The 22,020-nt window shown below is 40.4% G+C and overlaps 1 protein-coding gene across 6 annotated transcripts in view; it reads right to left on the bottom strand.

Moving 5' to 3' along the window:
- Nucleotides 1-14,600: 14,600 nt before the first annotated feature.
- Nucleotides 14,601-22,020, bottom strand: part of LOC134226619 (cell adhesion molecule DSCAM-like) — a 161,438-nt gene continuing 154,018 nt past the window's right edge. For all 6 annotated transcript variants that reach the window (XR_009983518.1, XR_009983520.1, XR_009983519.1 and 3 more), the window contains one exon: nucleotides 14,601-18,517. The gene's annotated coding sequence lies outside the window, so the exon portion shown is untranslated. The remainder of the gene's footprint in view (nucleotides 18,518-22,020) is intronic.

Genomic DNA, 22,020 nt, shown 5'->3' with positions numbered 1-22,020 from the left:
CATGACATACTTGTCGTGATTTTGTTCTTGTTCTTTTTTGTCTGTGTCCAGAATATATATACATATATATATATATATATATATATATATATATATATATATATATATATATATGTATATATATATATTCCGTGTATGAACAGCTCGGCAAATTTTCAAATTAAAGTAGTTTTTCACTGAAGGTTTATTTTATTCCATTCGTGGTGGGTCTCCTACAAGCTTTGTGCGTAGAAGCGTAGTATGTCATTCCGGAGATGGAAAGTGCGATTCTCGGTTGGAAACCATATAAGATTCATGCAATGGCAGGGATAAAAAGCTTTCAATTGAAAACTGTGGATAGCGTAGAGAACCATTTGCGCAGCACCCCTTATTCCCGTCAGCAACGTTCATTATTCGAGCGCATTAAAATCGAATTGCTTATTTTTTAGTACATGGTTAGTTTCTGTCGATATCTAGTTATGTATAAAAAATCAAGCCATTTGGTTGAAACGCGATCGAGTTATTAGCGTTGCGGACGGGAATAGGGGTGCTACTCAAATGGTCCCACTCCCTATGTGGGAAATGTTGGCCAACATAAAATGACAAAAGCACAAGCCACCACCACCACAGTTTGAATCGTGGATGCGCCTCTGTGAAGAACCAATAACTCAAGCAATCAAAGTATTTCAACAAACGCATACCCCATACTTTTTTTTTTTTTTTTTTTTTTTTTTTTAAATGGCCCACCACTTCCTCCACACCAAGAAACTCGCACAGAGAGCTTCCTGGCAATGGACGCATCTAATTTCTAAACAAGGAAGACTAACATAAAAATACAAATAAATTTAAATGCTTAGGTATGTGTGATGAACTATTACAACAATAAGTTAGTCAGTGGAAACTAAATTCCTTTTAAGGGATCCCTATAAACACTAAAAGTAAACATATATGGTTGGAAATATGACGAAGAATTATAATAAAAGTACTTTAAGGATAGTTCATGGTTAAATGATCAGTTCAAAGATATTCACATATTTTATGTTTTAGATACAGTTTCAATCTGGCTTTAAATATGTTTCTATTCGAGACTTGTTTCAACTCGTTAGGTAATGTGTTGTACTTTTGAGGACCTATAAAAGTGATTCTTCTCTGTCCAAGATTAGTTTTAGCCTGGGTTCGGACTAAGTGATGTGCTTGTCGTGTATTCTGGAGTTGATTATTCAATGTAATTGGTAAGTTATTATGGATGCCTGTGTTATATATTATATCATGCACATAAGTACATGTTTGAAGCTCACAAAGACCACGAATAGGAAGAATTTTATGACTTTCATTATTATATAAGCTGATTGTGGGATACAAACGAGGAAGATTGAAAATATGTTTCAAACAACGATTCTGCAATGTCTGAAGCCGTTTGAGTTTGGATTTACATGCATTTCCCCATACTATGTTCAGATACTGTAATATGGAGTGAATGCAAGCATAATAATAATTCAACAGAGTGGTCTGCGATACAAAGGACTTAACTTTCCTGATGACACCACATAATACTGATACTTTCTGCTCAACATTCGCGATGTGGTTATTCCATGAAAAAGTAGGGTCTAGGATAATACCAAGGTATTTGAATGCATTGACTTGTTCGATAATTATATTGTGTAATTTTGGATAGTTTCTAAGAGTCGGTTTTTTCGTGGTGAATGAAACAACATAAATTTGGTTTTGGACAAATTAAGTGAGAGGAGATTCGTACAAAAATAATCATGAAGGATGGCAAGGTCATGCTCAATATTTAGGACGATGACATCAGAGCACGATCCAGGAAAAAATATAGCTGAGTCATCTGCAAAGAGTCTAGGCACACCTTTTAGATTTAATGTACCAATATCGTTAACATAAATAAGGAAAAGAAGTGGCCCAATATTGCTTCCCTGAGGGACACCTACGTTAATACCAAGTGTCCTACTTATTTCGCCATCAATTGTTACATATTGTTTTCGATTCGATAAATAGCTGCCAACTAGCCGATTTGCAATTCCTCTGACACCATAACGCTCAAGCTTCGCTAAAAGAATGTTATGATTCAGCGTATCAAAAGCCTTTTTTAAATCTATGAACAGTCCTCCGACAACATTTCTCGCTTCAATTTGTCTGGTAACATAATCAACGAGTTCTACAACTGCTGTGGTGGTGCTACAGCCACGTCGAAAACCATATTGCAACGGATACAAAATATTGTGTTGCTCAAAAAAGTTATATAATCTGTTCACAAGCAGTTTTTCGAAAATTTTGTTGAATACTGATAACGTGGAAATTGGACGATAGTTACACGCCATATGTGTATCGCCAGATTTAAAGATTGGTATCACTTTGGCCGTTTTTAAGCAATCAGGATATTCGCCGCTGGAAATAATGTTATTAAACATTTCGGATAGTAGTCTCGAAAATTTCACCGAGTGTGTTTTAAGAACCGAGGAAGGTAAATTATCTGGACCTGGACTTTTGCTACCATACTTTCTGACCATAAAGACAAGAATGACATCGTGGAGATCATTCTATATGACTAAGAATGAGATTATGGGAAAGTATATCTACAAAATTGTAAATATAATGTCTTTTGATCTAGTTCAACAGTGTCTCAATGGACGACATGATCCTTGTAGGCTGGAGAACTGCTTCAAAATTATAAACTTGTTATTTTTATGAACCGGGGATTGGATACTTTCTCATATTTGATCAAAAAACCTCCGATTCAGTTTCTACGATGAAGCAATCGACAACATGTTCCATGTGAGTAAAAAAAACTGCTTCGGTAGATTTTGAGCGCCAAAATGATTTTAGACATCTAAATGACATAAAAACTGACAAAATGATTTGACTCTGATTTGCCCAGGGTGTCGAAAAAGTTTCCAACCCGAAAGCCACCTTAAACCAAACCGAGAATCAAACTCGCCATCTCCGGTTTGGCAATCCTACACCTTTGCTCCCTTAGGCTACTGGAGGAGTGTCGGACAATACTCCAGAGAAATTGGTTTTCTATTTTCTTGGCCTTGGTGTTGCGTTCGGCGAATAAATCTTCATCGATGCATTATCAGCTTAAAATAAAATTGAGGCTCAAAAATACATTTACAATCAAATATAAAACCAAAAAACCCAGAATAATCCACCTAGCAGTGATGATTCCTTTCTCGTGCATTATAAAAGGGGAAGGGTCATTTGGCCGAAAGCCATTTAGCCGAATGCCACTAGGCCGAACAAACCATTAGGCCGAAAGGGTCATTTAGTCGAAAGGATCGTTTGGCCGGAAGGGTAGTTTGGCCGGAAGGGTAGTTTGGCCGAATGGGTCATTTGACCGAAAGGGTCATTTGGCCGAAAGGGCTGTTTGGCCGGAAGGGTCGTTTGACCGAGAGGGTCGTTTGGCCGAATGAGTCATTTAGCTGAAAGGGTCATTTGGTCGAAAGGGTAATTTGGCAGAAAGGATCATTTAGCCAAAAGGGTCATTTGGCCGAAAGTGTCATTTGGCCGAAAGTGTCATTCGACCGAAAGGGTCATTTGACCGAAAGGGTCATTTGGCCGAAAGGGTTGCTTGGCCGGAAGGGTCGTTTGGCCGAATGGGTTATTTAGCTGAAAGGGTCATTTGGCCGAAAGGGTAATTTGGCCGAAAGGATCATTTAACCAAAAGGGTCATTTGGCCGAAAGTGAAAGTGCTTTTAAAAGTGCTAATTTATTTTCGTTATGTGGAAAATTCTCAATTGTTTATGGAAATTTTGCAATATTTGTGCATCTTTGATTCCATTTTCTTTTGATTATTACAAAACTATACAAAAGTTTACTCTGGATTTGTTGGCAGATATTTAAAGACAATAGCTTTGTTTAGCGTACTGAAGTGAAAATGTAGCAGAAAATGCTAAAGTAGCCGATCTATTGGCAAAAGAGAGCGTGATCAAAGGGAGTCTCTTTTTTGCACATACGACCTGTTCTCAAAGCAAACTAGATTTATTTTTTGCTCTTATCCTGATTTTTTTATTGGCAATTCCTTATTTTTTTTATGGACAATTTCTAATTATTTATGGAAATCTTATTTTGCTGCCAGAGGGAAAGTGATATCGATATGTATGGGATGAGACAGTCCTTTCATCACTCTTGTGTGGCCCCCAAATGGACGAAACGACGGACGAAGAGCTGTGACATCAGCTCTCCATCGGTGCGTGTGCACGCCGCGGAGGTCTGACAAGAAGAGGACGAGTCATGGCTTGCTGATCACCAATTGACACGCTGAGGTGTTAATGTATAATCACACGCTGAAAGTAACTTACTCAAACCCCACATTCCCCTTCTTCTCTCATAAAAAAGGCAAAAAAAATCTTCTGGCATAGGACGCAATAATTTTCTTCTAAGTTGTATGCGCGATACGAAGATGAAGATTGACTATGTTGCATTTGAGAAACCGATTAAACTTGTCTTAACATCGAAACAAACCGAAATAAACTTGGTCTAACATCATGGTTTTTTTTTTAATCGCAGAACCACGATATGGGAGTAAATAGATTGTATCGTTTAAATGTTTAGTACCTAGGGTTATAATATTGATCTCTCTAGGAACATATAGTGTTGGGAAGTCGATACTAGGAAATTCAAACACCTTCAAATCAGCTTAGTCTAAGCGCAGCTTCAAGCTGAAATTTAATTTGGATTAATTTTATTGACCAACTTATGCCACAATTTACCTTACGTCTAGTTTGCACCTTGAACTGTTTCCCCAGTACCTTTCTTCGGACCTCATTTGGTTCACTGCGACAACAAGACTATAAATCTACGAACAAACGTTTTTTTAGTAATTTTCTACTTACAGTAGAAGCTAGAGACAGTGATGAGTATAGCAACTCAGCAACTAATAATTGTGAATAACTTTTCCAAATCAACTTAATGCGATCTCACATGCCTTCGACGTTGTTTTTATGTCTTTCTCTTTAGCATCTCGCTGTACACCAATTTAATGTTCGCCAGTAGTGATTAGTTGTCGAGATCTCGGTACTCACACTGAAGCATCCACAAGTGCGCACTATGGACTCGACCACATGTAGATTGCAGCAATAATCTAAATATCTTATTCTGTCAATCAAACTATCAGTCTCGTGTATAGTAACACCATCATGCTGACCTTCAACCATTCGATGTTAAACTTCCGAACAACGGCCAAAAAAATGATATTTATCTAAATTTTCTCAGAAATATTATATTTGAAGGAGATATCATACTTAAATCAGATTCAACGGGTAATTCCGCTATGACTACTAAGTCAGTGAATTCCAAAATAAACTTCGGACGCGCTTTGTGTTTTTCCAAACCACAATCCGTTTTCCAACGGTTTTCCCGACGCGCTTTGTGATTTTCCAAACCACAATCCGTTTTCCAGCGGTCTTCCCGACGCGCTTTGTGATTTTCCCATCACAATCCGTTTCCCAGCGGTCTCCTAGACGCGCTTTGTGGTTTTCCAAACCACAATCCGTTCTCCCGCGTTCTTACAGACACGCTTACAGACACAATCTGTTTTCCAGGAGTCGTCCCGACGCGCTTCGTGATTTTCCAAACCACAATCCGTTTCTCAGCGGTCGTCCCGACGCGCTTTGTGATTTTGCAAACCACAATCCATTTTTCAGCGGTCGTCTCGACGCGCTTTGTGATTTTCCAAACCACAATCCGTTTTCCAGCGGTCTTCCCGACGCGCTTTGTGATTTTCCCATCACAATCCGTTTCCCAGCGGTCTCCCAGACGCGCTTTGTGGTTTTCCAAACCACAATCCGTTCTCCCGCGTTCTTACAGACACGCTTACAGACACAATCTGTTTTCCAGGAGTCGTCCCGACGCGCTTCGTGATTTTCCAAACAACAATCCGTTTCTCAGCGGTCGTCCCGACGCGCTTTGTGATTTTGCAAACCACAATCCATTTTTCAGCGGTCGTCTCGACGCGCTTTGTGATTTTCCAAACCACAATCCGTTTTCCAGCGGTCGTCCCGACGCGCTTTGTGATTTTCCAAACCACAATCCGTTTCCAGCGGTCGTCCCGACGCGCTTTGTGGTTTTCCAAACCACAATCCGTTTTCCAGCTGTCGTCCCGACGCGCTTTGTTATTTTCCAAACCACAATCCATTTTTCAGCGGTCGTCCGACGCGATTTGTGATTTTCCTTTGTGATCACCTTTGTGGTAATACAAACCACCATTCCTTGCGGTTCTTTTAAACCATTCAATATTTTACTAATTAGCACATTACCCGCTTGAATGCAACTCACCTATTGAAATCAGCATCAGAATCCAAAAAAATAACTGGCAGGATCGCCAAAATGTGTGGCCCCCAAATGGACGAAACAAAATGCTGTGACATCAGCTCTCCGTCGGTGCGTGTGCACGCCGCGGAGGTCTGACAAGAAGAGGACGAGTCATGGCTTGCTGATCACCAATTGACACGCTGAGGTGTTAATGTATAATCACACGCTGAAAGTAACTTACTCAAACCCCACAACTCTATCTACACTGTATACAGTCATGTCGTCGTGGTGATAATGATGAGCAAGCAGCCAAGCATCGTTTTCCCTCGGTCAGAGTACAACAGTGATGTACGTTCCGACTGCCGTCGGAACCCAGGAGGAGGGAGCGGGGGCCATTCGTTGGTGGATGGTTCCGACTATGCTGGAGCTTGGACCGATGCAGTCGCTTGTGCGGCTGTAGTGGTGGGAGTATTGGAATCACACGACAGGGAGCCAGGATGGCTGGAAAGTTCATCTTGTTGATTACAGGAACACGGTTCTTCTTCGGAATGGTCCTGGTGGAAGCCTTTTTCCGGATTTCCAGGAAATCGGCTCGCTTTGGGCAGCCCTTTGTGGTGGCCCGATGTTTGTCGCCACAGTTGGCGCACTTGGGATCGGCCACCTCCATTTTGTCGCACTCGTCAGTCGGATGGGGTTCGCCACACTTGTTGCCGCGCGGCTTCATGCGGAAGTTCCTGGTGCCGTGCCCGAAATTGAAGCAGTTGGTGCATTGCGTGACATCGTGGTGCACTGGCCGATATCGCTCCCAGTCAACGACGATGTAATTTATAACGCCAACCAGCTTCAGGTCCTTCCAGGTAGTGGAGCCGTGTTCCAGATGGATCAGGTAAAGCTGGTCACGATATCTCCTCGCCTTGTCGTGTTGAGCGATCTTGTGCACGGCTACTGGCTTCAGTCCGCAACTTTCAAGCTCTGTTTGGAGCTCTTCCTCCTTCATGTCGTGAAGTCCTCGCAGCAAAGCCTTGAGCGGCTTCGTGCCGGGGTGGTCATGAGTGTAGTACTCATACTTGTGGACCTCGAGGAAATCTACGACGGATTGATGATGGTCCCTGTTGGCCGGCATCACTTTCACGCCCTCGCTGCAGAGCCGAAAAGTACATTTCAGCCCCTTAGCGATCAGCTGGCGAATTTTTGGGCGTAAATCCGGCGGATCGCCCTTCACAAACACGGGCGGGCACTTCTCCTTCCGCTCCGGTTGCACCTGCGGGAGCTGCGATTGCTGCTTCTTCCTCTTTTTCGGCGGATTGCCGGCGTCATCAACCAGCAACGGCGAAAACACGTTGCGCTGCAAAAGCTGCTTGGAGGGGTTACCCGGGTTACAGTCAGGTCACCGAGTCTTCCATGACGGGTCTGAGAGAAAATAACGACAAAGCGACGAAGCGAAAACGTAAACAGCGAACGAACGAGAAAAACCACTTGGAAAAAATGCGCGAGCAAAAAACACGTGCGTACGTGCTGCTTTCTCGAACTGGAATGGATGCTGAGATGCACTTAGAAGAAAATGCTATGACCCTGGCTTTGCTCGGGACCACTAGCATCGAACGAACAAAAGGCGTAGCCAACGGACGCCAATGACACCAGCCGCCGAAGGGGCGGGGCCTAGGTCTCCATTGCAATCAGATACTGGCTAGCAGAGGTCCGGTTATCGTGACCGATCAGCAGAATGACCACAACAAAGCACAGAACAACCAAACATCATGGCACCGAAAGCTAGCAGTAGAAATGCAGCAAAACAGGCGGCAGCGACAATGTCTGGGCGGCTGTTACGGACAGCGACAGCACAACTAAAAAAATAGTCTAGGGCGACAAGCAACCGAAGCGGGAACCACGTAGGAAAGAAAACTATGCCATATGGCATGTAGAAATCTACATTTACACGGAGTTGAAGCAGGTCCACCTGGAAACTGGTGTCTCGTTGAAGGCGATACCCATCGTAAACAGCTTCATAAATAATTTCTTCGAGCGTATCGCGGTTGAGGTCTCCTGCCAAGTGCACTATAACAAACGCTTAACAATCATCAGCCGCAAGATTCAGACGGCCATCCGCCTTCTGCTGCCGGGCGAGCTGCCCAAGCGCGCTGTCTTTGAGAGAAACAAAGCTATCACCAAGTACATGAGCCTATGATTTGCACTTTGAATAAAATTTGCATCGGCTCTACCTTCTCTTGTATAAAATGGTGTTTCTAAAAAGAACCATTTTTCAATCCACAATGCACCTTTCTTAATTGTTAATCCAAACCTTGCATAAACATTTCGCTTCACTGTTGCTGTCCAACAGTCACTTGATGATTTTCTGCTAAGATACCACCATTCAGAATACGTTTTCAGTACCTCCCCAGTCAACACAAGATCGTATATGATGTCACATAAGATGCTAACATGGAGGTCATATAGGTACTTCCCCATACAATATGTACGTATATCGCCTCCACTTTAGCATCTATACGATTTTGTGTTGACTGGGTCCAATGATGTCTCGGATCCGCAACCGACGCCAATTTTGCAATTAACCTTTTCAATACATAAAATGCTGGTCCTGAAAAAACTTTATTTCTTCCACAATGCGCCTTTCTAATCACTCACAGCCATCGAGCGAAATAATCAAAATTATTTAGTGAAATTCATCTATCTTCATTTGTTCCAGCTCACTTCCAGAAACATTTATAGTCGACACACTGGCTGTCAATATTCGTTTGAATATTGGTCATTGAATATTTATGCCTTCTTCTTCTTATTGGCATTACATCCCCACACTGGGACAGAGCCGCCTCGCAGCTTAGTATTCATTAAGCACTTCCACAGTTTTTCAACTGCGAGGTTTCTAAGCCAAGTTACCATTTTTGCATTCGTATACCATGAGGCTAACACGATGATACTTTTATGCCCAGGGAAGTCGAGACAATTTCCAATCCGAAAATTGTCTAGACCGGCACCGGGAATCGAACCCAGCCACCCTCAGCATGGTCTTGCTTTGTAGCCGCGCGGCTTACCCAATACCCAATATGAATATTAATGTACATTCTTCAAATTGATAAAATATTTCAAATCTTAACAAATTTTTAATGAGTAAAGGAATGTATCACACATAACTGAGTCCGATTTTCTACCGTGAGGCCTTTTCAACGGTAAACGCCAATATAAACAAAGCTAATTATGCTTTCTCTGCACATACACTGAGCCAAAACAGCAACCTAAAATCGACTGATTTGGCTTTCCCCTCTTTCAAAATATTGTTCCTTCCGCAAGCGATTGCTGCCCCACTGTGTATGACATACCCATGTGAAACCGAATGAAAATCATCCGAGCAGCAAACAATGCTTGTAACGCTTGTTGAATGATGTGTCACACATAGTTCAAATGCATCTTTAACGAAATAGAATCGTTGAGATATCGGATGATATTTGTTTTGGTAAGGCACCACAACGATGTTCATTCGGTATTCGAATGCATCAATCATTGTGTTTCATATGAAAGTGCGGGTTGGTTTGGTGAGTACTTGCCTGGCGCAAATCAACAATAGTCGCCATGTTTTGTTCTCCTGCTGAATCGGTCAGCGTTATTTCCCTTCGTGGGTTGATTTCAATCGACATTACTTTTAGGCGCCATGCACGAATTTACGGTACGTATAAAGTACATAATTAATTAAGCAAAAAGTGCATAAAATAATTGCAATGTTGTTTCTAGCCAGTATCAATTCGTCTTGCTCGTCATCATAAACTTAATTGCTTGCGCTCGCGCAGCATCCGGTAAGTAGAAACACTTGTATAAGGAAAACGCAAAGTGAACTAAAGAGATTATTATTTTATTCAGGATTTTGACGCGACGGACGCTGGCTGTGACGATATGCTGGTTCCGACAAAACAACAGTCCCGTTAGAAGACCGTACGCTACGAAATGCCTCGCTATGAAGGCCAAAGAATGAACACATTTCGGTAGAAGAGCCATGATATCACATGTTCACATTAAATCAAATAAACGATACGTAAATAAAAGATGCATATCACTTAACAATATTATTTGTTATTGTATTGTTATTATACTATACATAAAATGCCATTGAAATTATTATTTAGCTTTCAAATTGAAAAACATTTTCCAATTAAAATAAGCTCATAACCATCCTGAAATAATCTGATGACCGAACGTTCTTCACCTCTACACTATCTGTATTGGGTAATGGAAAAGGGATGACTGTCATACGCGACGCACGCGGGCGAATGGGAGCTGGCTAATGACGATCATCCTGAAAGTGAATGATTGTCGTTAAGGGGCGGAACCAAATCAACTATCAGTCACTATCAGGATGAAGATTTGGTTCAGTGTAGTAAGTACGCCCAGTGACACGCAGAAAAAACTACGCTAAAAACAAACATATTCTAGGTAAACCCAAACATAAATTCAGTTTGTTCTGGCATCAAAAATAAATCTGTTTGGAACAAACATATTGTTGTATTTGAAGCGAACGAAAACTTTTTATTAAATCAAATATGCATTTCAAGTTGTTTTAACCAGCTAAATGTTTGAAGCAAACATAGATATTATTGTTTTGGTTCGACCACTCATAATATTTTCTTATCAATTCTACCATTTTTTATATTCTGGTAGCATTTGACTACCAGATTTCACAATTCCAAACGTTCATATTTCATTTACTTACCTTTCTGTACCTGAAAAACATTCTTATCATCAATTTGGAAGCAAAAAACATATGCTTTTACTTTTGCTTTTGCTCCTCTGCTGACTTCCGATCGGATCGGATCCGAACTCGAGTTTTTGTTTACTTTTGCAAGAGCGACCGAGGGGCTGCCCACTAGTGTATGTATAAAACAAACAGGGATTTAATTTAGTTTTAAAAATAAATATGTTTGATTCAAACAGATTACCATTTTGGAAATAAATATGTATATTTTTGAAGCAAATGGATGAAATTTCTATCCGTGGACAGTCGAACAAATGAGTCGGTGAATTACTTAGTAGTCTGACTATGTAGTTCTGAATAGCTACTGAATATTTAAAGCTCTGCTCACAGTGGGACCAATTCCAAAAAAGACGGTCAAAATTGTTAGAAGTGAATAAAATGGTCTAACAGGACACATATTATGATATTTCGTTGAATGGATGGTTCATCTCCTCGGCATCATCGACCCGTAAGCTAAAGTTCCGCTACCGGAACGAGAGGTGGTGCAGCAGTCGTCGCAAGCACGCTAACGTTCTCAAAGACAACGTGCTTGCACCAAGTGGTGCCTCATCAGATATAAATGGCTGGCACCGCCAGTTTAAAGTTCTATTTCTATAAGCACTGTCACAAGTATTAACTGCTACCTTTAATTACCAATTTCGGCTGCCTCGCTGCAGTGCTAACGAAAAATGTATTCCATTATTAGAAATTGTAAACATGTAAAATGGGTTATGTTGCGTCCCTAAACAAAGTAAAGCTGTAGAGGCGCAAATCGTTTTTTGATATTACGGTTCATGTGAAAAACTCATGATTATTCTACAGAGTAAGTTTTAAAAATTAGTAGTAGGGGTAGGGGTTTTACTCTCCCTCCATTGCGACTAAACATGACTTGACTTGATAGTTTGTCCTACTTTCTTTAACAATATTTTCAAAATTTCAGAGCGCAAGTGCCTGTAAAAACTCATGATCACGTGGAATTTCTATAATAATAGTATGCGTGAGACAAGAACAAAAGAACCATTATATTGGGACAAATGAGAAGGAGAAGAGAAAACAAATTGTGCGTTGCTATATTTGTCAAAATTGATTGGCAAGCCCGAAACGACCACTGTCAGTAAAACCGAAATAACTGAGTGAGCGAAGGGTGGCGGAACCTAATTTCTGCAGGATTGGATTCCTGACAAAAAAAATGAAGCTACAGTGTGAATTTCATTGATGGGTACCGATGGGTACCTCTTTGAATTTCACAACCCAAGTAACCGTAAGCATTAAAATAAGCAGTACGTGCGACTATAACGCTATCACAGGGCTAACAAACTTTCTACTGGCTCTATAATAGCCCTATATAGCCGAAAAGGCGAAATAAAGTGCTAATGGTTACCTGGGAATGTAGACAGCAAGAAGATAATACTACACTTTAGAATGGTGCCAAATATAAGAGGTTTGGGCGATGTATACGTTGTGGCCAACATATTGAAGCAGTTAGATAAATGTTACAAGATTTACCAGGATTAAAAATCGACAACATGCTCAACTTGTATTGACTGTAAAGGTAAGATCCATTCGATTAAAATGACTCAAACCTGTGTTTACATCATCGTCAAATATTCTACTAACAACCCGTGACTCAAGTTATTAATTTGGATCACTATGAAAAAGTGGCTTTTGGCCGTCTTTCTTAAGATTGGTCCTACTGTGCGATGGTCCTAATATTGCGTGGAAATTTCACTTGAGTACTCCTGCTGTCAACAGATGCCATTCGATGATTAACTTTCTGCTAAGTGCTGCTGTCAGCAACCTCCAATCAATAACTCTCTTTCGCTGGGACTGCTGCTACCGGCGTAATCTTGCGACATCTGCTGTGCGGCTTTCGTGTCCGCTCTCCGTGAAGATTTGATTGCACTGAGGACTGGAGCCCAGCCCGTAAGTTGCACGATTTTGATGTCTGTGCTTGCGATACACATACGGTTTATCGATTTTTTACAGTGCCTGGTAAAATTCAATCGTAGAGGGTTCGTCGATCGATTGATATCAAAATCTCCAAAATCGGTTGGAAGACGACTAGGATATTAGCAAACACTTCCTAACCTCTGCTCGCGATGATCTCAAATTTGAATCTACAGAATGACCCCCCTATCTTCCCGAAGGACGTAATCCTACGTCAAAAAAAAACCTCGCATTATTGCAGTCAATGCTTACACACTGAAAATATCCTACACGCTTGTTCAATGTTCTTTTTCACGTACATTGAACGTGTTTCATCACTTGCTATTTTTATGAACAATCCACGTTCGATTCTGCAGAAATGTTATTGAATTTGAACCACATGCATAAACTGTTTAATATAACGTGTTCACAACTTCGTTCCACCAGCTTGCGCATTGGCGAAAATAGGAATATGGCGACTAGTCGTAATAGCTCCTGGGTGAAGTTGGAAACAATTTTCGACATTCTTAAAAATTAAATTTCTCTTATCATCCATTTCGGTTCAACATCTTCAGAATGGGTATGCATTTTTACGATTAGCGTGAGGTGAGTTCAAGTCTGAATTGTTTCTTAAATTATTTATCAAACAAATTCTCATTTTCAGGGTATATTGAAAATGGTGGAATACGAAATCTTCATGAAGGAAAACACTTCGGATCCGCCGTATCAACATGAATAAATTCATCATCGCCGAAAATGTTAGCATATATAATTTCAAACTTGTTAAGATAGCAATAAAAATATATATTTTGATTTTTAACAAGTTTAATTATTACTTTGATTTAATCATTGATTTCCTGCTTTGGCACAAAGTGTAATCCCTTGAAATTAAGCGTGGAACGCCTTTTGAAATATTCCACAATTCCTTGCCAATCTAACGTGTTTCGCATTTCAATTCTTCAAGCAGTTCAAATGAATGTAGCGATCTTCATTTTGACATTTGGAACTGGAAATTCACCATGTTTCAATGTGTTCACCATTTAGTGAAAAATCATGTGTGAAACCAGTTGAGTGAACGTGTGCAATATTTTCAGTGCAGTTTAACATTGAATCACAAGATTATGATGGCTGTCATTTTCCATATATGTACTTCGTGCTTGGAATCAAATCTGAATCTCCCAGATAGGTACGCGCCAAATCTATTTCAATCGACACACCTCGATAAACCAAAGGTGATATTTTATTCACACATGTCACTCTCAATTAATTGCGTAACAGTATTAGCAACTAGTTCCCTGAAGTTGGTTAGCATAATTAATTACTTCTCCATGCAAATTATCGTCTAACACTTTCTGTTCTGGTTCTGGGAAAGGACATACCGGCCCCAAAATGACTTATTCATTCGAATTAATCGTCAACTTACCTGTTTGAATCGTACGGAGATTGTATTCCCTTCGGTTGTGGTGTGCTGTGGTGGCGAAAGTTCGGAAAAGTTCTCACCGATGGGGAGGGAAATTTGTGCCGGTGTTCCACACGCATCACTGATTGCCTGGCCTGTCATCATCACTTGCAAGAAGCATGGCGAAGGGAGGGCAAACTCTTTCCGGCGAACCTGGCCCGAAGGAATTTGCCGTCCGAGTGAATGGAAGTCATGATTATGCATGAGTATAAATAAAATTCATCTAGCTTCATAAATAAACATTTTTGCTATCTCATTTTCGCTTTCGTTTTATTCTCATTCATTCAAGTTTCTTTTTCTGCTTATACAATAACTGAGACTCTTCTGACAAATCTTCAGCGTGCTAATTTTATACATTTCACTATCTCCGGATAATCCCTCCCATCTGCTGCGTTTAATATCAACAAATTTTAGCACTTCATAAATTGGGACTAAAATGTTTCGTTTTACTCTTTTTCTTAATAAACTTTTAATTAGACTAATGATGCATTAAAATGTATTACTCGGAGTACCTTTATTTTACATATTTATACAGTTTGCCATAAAATTACGATCTTCCGTGCGAATGTTGCTTCTCTTCTTCTTGGTTTGGCTTTCTATGGCTTCGCTCACTATATCTGATTTGAATTGGGTCAGGTTTATTATTGGGAAGCATTTTTGCGAACTCTACTTCATCATCAAAATGCATCGTCTTTTCTATCTTTTGAAACAGGAAGGCTAAACAACCCGAAAGCATCTCCGTTCGAAAGAAACTCGTTGATGGGGCGATGGGAAAATAACAAAAAATATTGATTTTAGTTGCCATACTCTTCCTTTCCGAGAAATACGATGAGGTTGGAATATTTTTTCCACCGTAATTTGGCCTCTGTGTAAGATTGAATCATCTTTCAAATGGTTCTGGGAAGATGTTGTAAACGAGGCTTTTTCTGACGATGATAATCTATAACAACAGATTTCTTCTCCACAACCCTCTGCCCACAATAAAGAGCTCCTGGATATTTGGCATACATCCTACATCTCCGAGGGATCTTAGGGCATCAGCTTGGTTTTTTCATCAAACTTAAGAAACACATTCACTGGAAGTTGAAAATCACAAAGAAATTTGCAGTAAAATTTAATTCAAATCGTGATTAGATGAAATCAAATACCAACTGCATAAAAATCGACATTCTCTCCAGATGATTGATTATTTATGACAGATAATTGGTATATACTGACACTACTGACAAAGAATAAACAGTTTAGAAAAATTTAGCAAATTTATTAGATGAGTAGATATTGAAACATTGAAAACTCTCAGTTAGAACTCTGGTCTAGAGCAAAACATCCTAATCATGAGGCTTCCATTTGGAGAAATTTTTATCCTTGTGTAGAATGTGTGTGTCTTTTTTTTCCTATTACGGTAATGCCACTGTTTCTGATGACATTGATCTGCAAAGTGTCTCCACACGTTACTTAGAATGGATTTCTCGCTTAACTTTTCAAAAGGACCTAAGTAACATTTTTTCATGAATTAATTTGAGTAATGTAATCAACAGCTTTCATGTTGTTCTGTTGATTGCGCTATTCAAATTCATGAAAAAAATGTTACTTAGGTCCTTTTGAAAAGTTAAGCGAGATTTGATTGATGTTGTTTGACACTATAAGCTTCACTTGTGCTTGTAGACAGCTGGCCATATTCGTAGCACAACTTCGGAAATATCTAAATCATTTAAGAATTTATTCGAAAAACCCTCCAGTTATTCGAACCAGAAATTCCTACAAAGTTAAAAAATTTCAAACTTCCATTTACTTCCACTATAATCTTTTCCCCTAAGACGCTCAATATTAATTATTTCATCAGAAGAAATCTTGGAATAACATCCGCAAGATCCAGAAGATTTCCAGAAGAATTTGTCGTAGAGATTCCTGAAGAAGCTTCAAAACAAACTTTTTATGGAAGGCCTGGGAGCCCATAGTGTTATACACTAATCGACTTAGCTTGATGAATTGAGATGATGTATGTGTGTGCGTGTGTATGTATGTATTTGCGTAAAAAACTCACTCACTCAAAATTACGCACTTATCCTTAACCAATTTACTTGTAACAGGTTCCATTCGACGTAGAATTCTGTCCCATTGTTTCCTATTGTAAATATGTCAGATCGGACTATGAGATCAGAAATTATAGCAAAAAATCTATTTTTATAGTAAAAACGCGCTAAGAAAAAAATTAACTTAAGTTTTCAAGTTGACGCCATTGGATGGATTAATCAAGGTTTATTTTAAATTCTTTTTTAATATGAAAATCCATTCAAAAACGCAACGTGACGAAATCATATAAAAAATGTAATAAAATCGAGGAAGCCCATAGTCCGAACCGGTCAATTTTCAATAGGAAACAATACGAAATAATTCTGCATCGAATGCAACTTGTTGCAAGCAAATCAGTTAAGCAAAAGTGCCAAAAAATGACACTTTTTGCGCACATACACATCACCTCAATTCGTCGAAAACAAATATTTTTGGAACGAACATGCATATAGCTACAGACATATAGCCTTTACGTATACTTAGTAATAGCTAAGGAAGGCAAAAAAAAAAGATTTTCCGTGGAGCCGAATTTTTCGAAACATTTACAGTGAATTCGAGATTATTGTTACATCATATAATAAAGTAAAGTAAATCATATAATAAAGTAAACCTCGGTTATCTTTCTATTCTAAAGCCATATCTAGTCATGAACAAAGGATTATGGTATAAAATAAAAAATGGTTATCTTGTTACCAAATGTGTTCCGGAAAACAAAAGATGAATCAAAGAATGCAAAGCAGAACAAATTGCACTTCAATCCTTTGTTCGGATCATTGTCAGGACAAAACCATGCATTTAACAACATGAAAATACATCCCATATGGCATTAAGGGCATTTGTGAATCTAGTTGAAACTTCGGTAAGAGTTGGTTTGTCCTCCAAAGAACAAAAATAACGATCACATGACAAAAACCGCTCTGTCAGCAGGTCCTTTTTTTACGAAAAGGAAATATTTCCTCTTAATTTGCGATAGAAATCTGAAACGAAAAAACCCAAACTGTGATGGAAGTTGATTGTCCTTGGCATGACAGTAGCAAATTTTGACGTAAATATACTGCCCTCTCCATCCGTGCTGCAAGTTTTGCTCTGTGGCCGCTCGTCCGTCCGTGGACCAAGTATCACACGTCATTGCTTCCGACGGCGAGTGAACCGCACACAACCTTCATGAAACCGACACCCATAGCCCGGGCCCGTCAGAGGAAAAGTTTTCCACTTTGATGTATCGGTTCTTTGGCCTTCCTGTTTCCTCCTAGTACCGCTCACTCGCACAACCTAGCGCAAGAAACTGAACTTTTCCGCGAGTCCTTTGTATACCTATATAGAGAGAGAGTAATGTGCATTGCACAAGCATAGCGAGCACTTCCGGAGCGCGCGCTAGTGTAGTAGGAGTCTTTGGGTTGTCTTCCCCACCGGCGGCGGCGGAGGTACTTGTCACCATCCATCATTATAAAATGCTTTTTCTTGATGTATGTTGCAGTGTTTGGGGAATGCGATACGAATGTTTTCGTGCCAATATAAATAGGTAAATAGAAATAAAAGAAGAATGAAAACTAAGACTCCTTATTGATTCAAAATGCGTAGACTGAATTTTACTTTATTTCATAAAACGAACTAAAAAACAGTGATTTTGGCTTGGATCCAAAGAGTGCATGATAACCGTTTTGTAATTAACGGAAGAGAAAGAGCACTCTTAATAATAATTTTCCTTCCGTTTTTGTATCGAAAAGCGAACCATTCTAAATATCGCCTACCCTTATATCATGCTTTACCTACGCTAGACTTGCCGTTCCTTCTCGTAGCGAAGTGTTTGGCCATGACTTTTCCTGGAGCCGGGACGTGTGGAACTCGTACTCATTTGCCGAGGGCTGTCACTGATGCGATATGGGCGATGGCAGAGCTGTTGAGCTATTTTCGAGTTGGGAAAACAAAGCTGTACTCGCGGCCAAGCTTTGTATGCTTTGTCGCAGCAAGCCAGCTTTCTGCAGTGCCGACCGATGCTGTGATGGTCCCCGCCGGTGAAGTTTTCCACGTGCTTGGGAAGTTTCGATGGCCGACGTGGACGCGAGGAATTTCTGCGGAAGAATAAAGAGCAGAGCGGAGAAGAAAATATATTGCAGCGCATTAATATTTAAGATGGGCACACATTCAGTCATACAAACATGGGGATGTATGACAAACGCGCTCTCCACCGCAGTAAGCCAACCCTCCACTGCCCAATCGCGGTTCACGGTGAACGACGTGGAACCATATTTTCATTTCGGAATTGAAGAAAATGCGATTACAAGCTGATTCCATAAGAAGCTACTTGACATCTGTCGCCGTTAAAAACGACTGCTCGTTGCGAAGGATATACGGATCTGGAACATATTCCGGACAGTTCAGTTTAGAATGTGATAATTGGATTTTGTCGTAGATCAAAGTTATGCAGAAAAGCCAATGGTGCCAATTGAGTTATGGTATTATAAAACTATAAATGTTCATAATAAACTGGCGATTCGCCGAATGGGAATTGTTCATGTTGTCGAATATATTTAACCACGCGGATGGCTTTGAAAATATACTATTGTGTCGGTAAATACACATTTTTTTACAGATATTTTAACCAGGTGGTCCTGAAAGACATTATAAACAAAGACGCGAAATCTGATTCCTGAACAAACAAATCAACCAGCAACCCCGAATGCACAACACTGCTAATGCTGTATCTTCTTCTTCTTCGTTTTCTTCAATGGCTCTACATTCTAACTGGAACTTGGCCGGCCTTTCAACTTTTATTCTATTAGCATTACCTCAGTTATTAATTGAAAGTTTTTCTATGCCCGCCATTGCATGAGTATTAGGGTGGTTCAAAAAATCGATTTTGCTCCACAGTGCTCATCGGATTATTTGCCATGTTCTGAGTGTCCTCTGAAAATTTGAGCTCATTTGGATTAAAACTGATTTAGCACAAGCCGTTTCAAGTTTGCATGTAAATTAGTATGGGGAAATTAATTTTTTCATTATACTGTTAATGACGTGCCCCCATTGAGCGCAGGTTAAAAGAAAACCTACATAGCTAAAAGGAATACTCAACAGCTTTCACCCAACGAAAATCGCTTGTTGATTAATCGCCCCAATAATTAGTAATCAATTTTAAGACAGGTTGCGAATCTTTAGTCATGATCGTTAAACTTCTTTGAGGGCATCACTGAAATGTGCAGTGCAACATAGTAGCCTGAATTTGTGGGTGCTATCTTTCGCGCCACGAGCAGCAATGTTGCCTGTTGATGAGTTATGTAATTAGCTCCAGAAAACCACGGTATAGATTAAATTCGATTACTAATTATTGGGACGATTAATCAACATGCGATTTTCATTGAGTGAAAGCTGTTGAGTATTCCTTTTAGCTGTGTAGGTTTTCTTTTAACCTGCGCTTAATGGGGAAGCATCATTAACAGTATAATGAAAAAAATAATTTCCCCATACTAATTTGCATGTAAACTTGAAGCGGCTTGTGCTAAATCAGTTTTAATCCAAATGAGCTCAAATTTTCAGAGAACACTCAGAACATGGTAAAGAATCAGATGAGCACTGTGGAGCAAAATCGATTTTTTGAACCACCCTATCTTGTGTGGCAAGTACAATGGATACACGGTGTCAGACCATTAGGCCGAAGGCCGTTAGGCCGAACGCCATTTGGTCGAAGGTCATCAGGCCGAATGGTCATTAGGCCGAATGGCCATTAGGCCGAATTAGCAAAAAGAAGCACAAAGTGAAAAATGAGAAGTTCTTTCTTCAACCTTACCCCTTTCTTCCTTCTCCCTTCTTGCATCTTCCTTCTTCTTTCTTCCTTATTCCTTCTTCCTTCTTGCTTCTTCCTTCTTGCTTCTTCCTTCTTCCTTCTTCCTTCTTCCTTCTTCCTTCTTCCTTCTTCCTTCTTCCTTCTTCCTTCTTCCTTCTTTCTTCTTCCTTCTTCCTTCTTCCTTCTTCCTTCTTCCTTCTTCCTTCTTCCTTCTTCCTTCTTCCTTCTTCCTTCTTCCTTCTTCCTTCTTCCTTCTTCCTTCTTCCTTCTTCCTTCTTCCTTATTACTTCTTCCTTCTTCCTTCTTCCTTCTTCCTTTTTTCTTCTTCCTTCGACCTTCTTTCTTCTCCCTTTTGCCTTCTTTCTTCTCTCTTCTACCATCTCTCTTCTACATTCTTCTTTCTTCCTTCTTTCCCCCGTCTTCCTTCATTCTTCTTTTTTCTTTCTTCTTCCTTTTTTCTGCTTTCTTCTTGTTTCTTCCTTCTTTCTTTTTCCTTCTTCCTTCTTCTTTCTTTCTTCTTCCTTCTTCCTTCTTCCTTTTTCCTTCTTGCTTCTTCCTCCTTTTTCATTTTTTCTTCTTCCGTTCTACTTCATCCTCATATCGCACTACTCACTTCTCACTCCCCAGTTCTCATTCGGCCTAATGGCCATTCGGCCTAATGACCGTTCGGCCTAATGACCTTCGGCCTAATGACCCAGCATCTGGATACACTATGTCCAGGGTGTCGAGGAAGTTTCCAACCCGAAAACATCCTAGACCGGACCGAGAATCGAACTCGCCATCTCCGGATTAGCAATCCTACGCCTTTGCTCTCAAGGCTATTGGAGACCCCCTAATGCTGGATACACTTTTCAAATTGGTTTATAACAGAGGCGTCGCGTGGTCAATTCTTCAACCTGTGCACCGAGCGGCGTATTTCGGTTTTCAGTTGTTTGATGTAGCTGTCAATGTTTCAGCATTAAAATTACGAGTAAGCACGCGCCGATGATACTTTTTCAAATTTATATTTGTAGTAGAAAAAAGTTAAAAAATCAATGATGAAAATTATGACGAGTTGATAATTGTTCGTGCTTCTTGTCTATTTATTTATTATCAGACTAAGGCCGGAGTGGCTTACTTCTCCATTCAGCTCGGTCCATGGCTGCACTTCGCCAACCACGCAGTCTGCGGAGGGTCCGCAAATCGTCCTCCACCTGATCGCTCCACCTTGCCCGCTGTGCACCTCGTCTTCTTGTTCCCGTCGGATCGTTGTCAAGAATCATTTTCACCGGATTACTGTCTGACATTCTGGCTACGTGCCCGGCCCACCGCAGTCTTCCGATTTTCGCGGTGTGAACGATGGATGGTTCTCCCAACAGCTGATGCTACTCGTGGTTCATTCGCCTCCTCCACGTACCGTCCGCCATCCGCACCCCACCATAGATGGTACGCAACACTTTCCTTTCTAAAACTCCCAGTGCGTGTTGGTCCTCCACGAGCATCGTCCAGGTCTCGTGTCCGTAGAGTACTACCGGTCTTATAAGCGTTTTGTAGATAGTCAGTTTGGTACGGCGGCGAACTCTATTTTATCGGAGCGTCTTGCGGAGTCCAAAGTACGTACGATTTCCAGCCACTATGCGCCTCCGAATTTCTCTGCTGGTATCATTTTCGGCAGTCACCAGTGAGCCCAAGTACACACATTCTTCTACCACCTCGATTTCGTCACCACCGATGCAAACTCGCGGTGGGTGGCTCACATTGTCTTCTCTTGAACCTCTTCCTATCATGTACTTTGTCTTCGACGTGTTAATGTCC

Source organism: Armigeres subalbatus, chromosome 3, assembly GCF_024139115.2.
Source record: "Armigeres subalbatus isolate Guangzhou_Male chromosome 3, GZ_Asu_2, whole genome shotgun sequence".
Lineage (NCBI taxonomy): Eukaryota > Metazoa > Arthropoda > Insecta > Diptera > Culicidae > Armigeres > Armigeres subalbatus.
The sequence above is the reverse complement of the archived record's forward strand: the minus strand, read 5'-3'. Positions and strand labels throughout refer to the sequence as shown.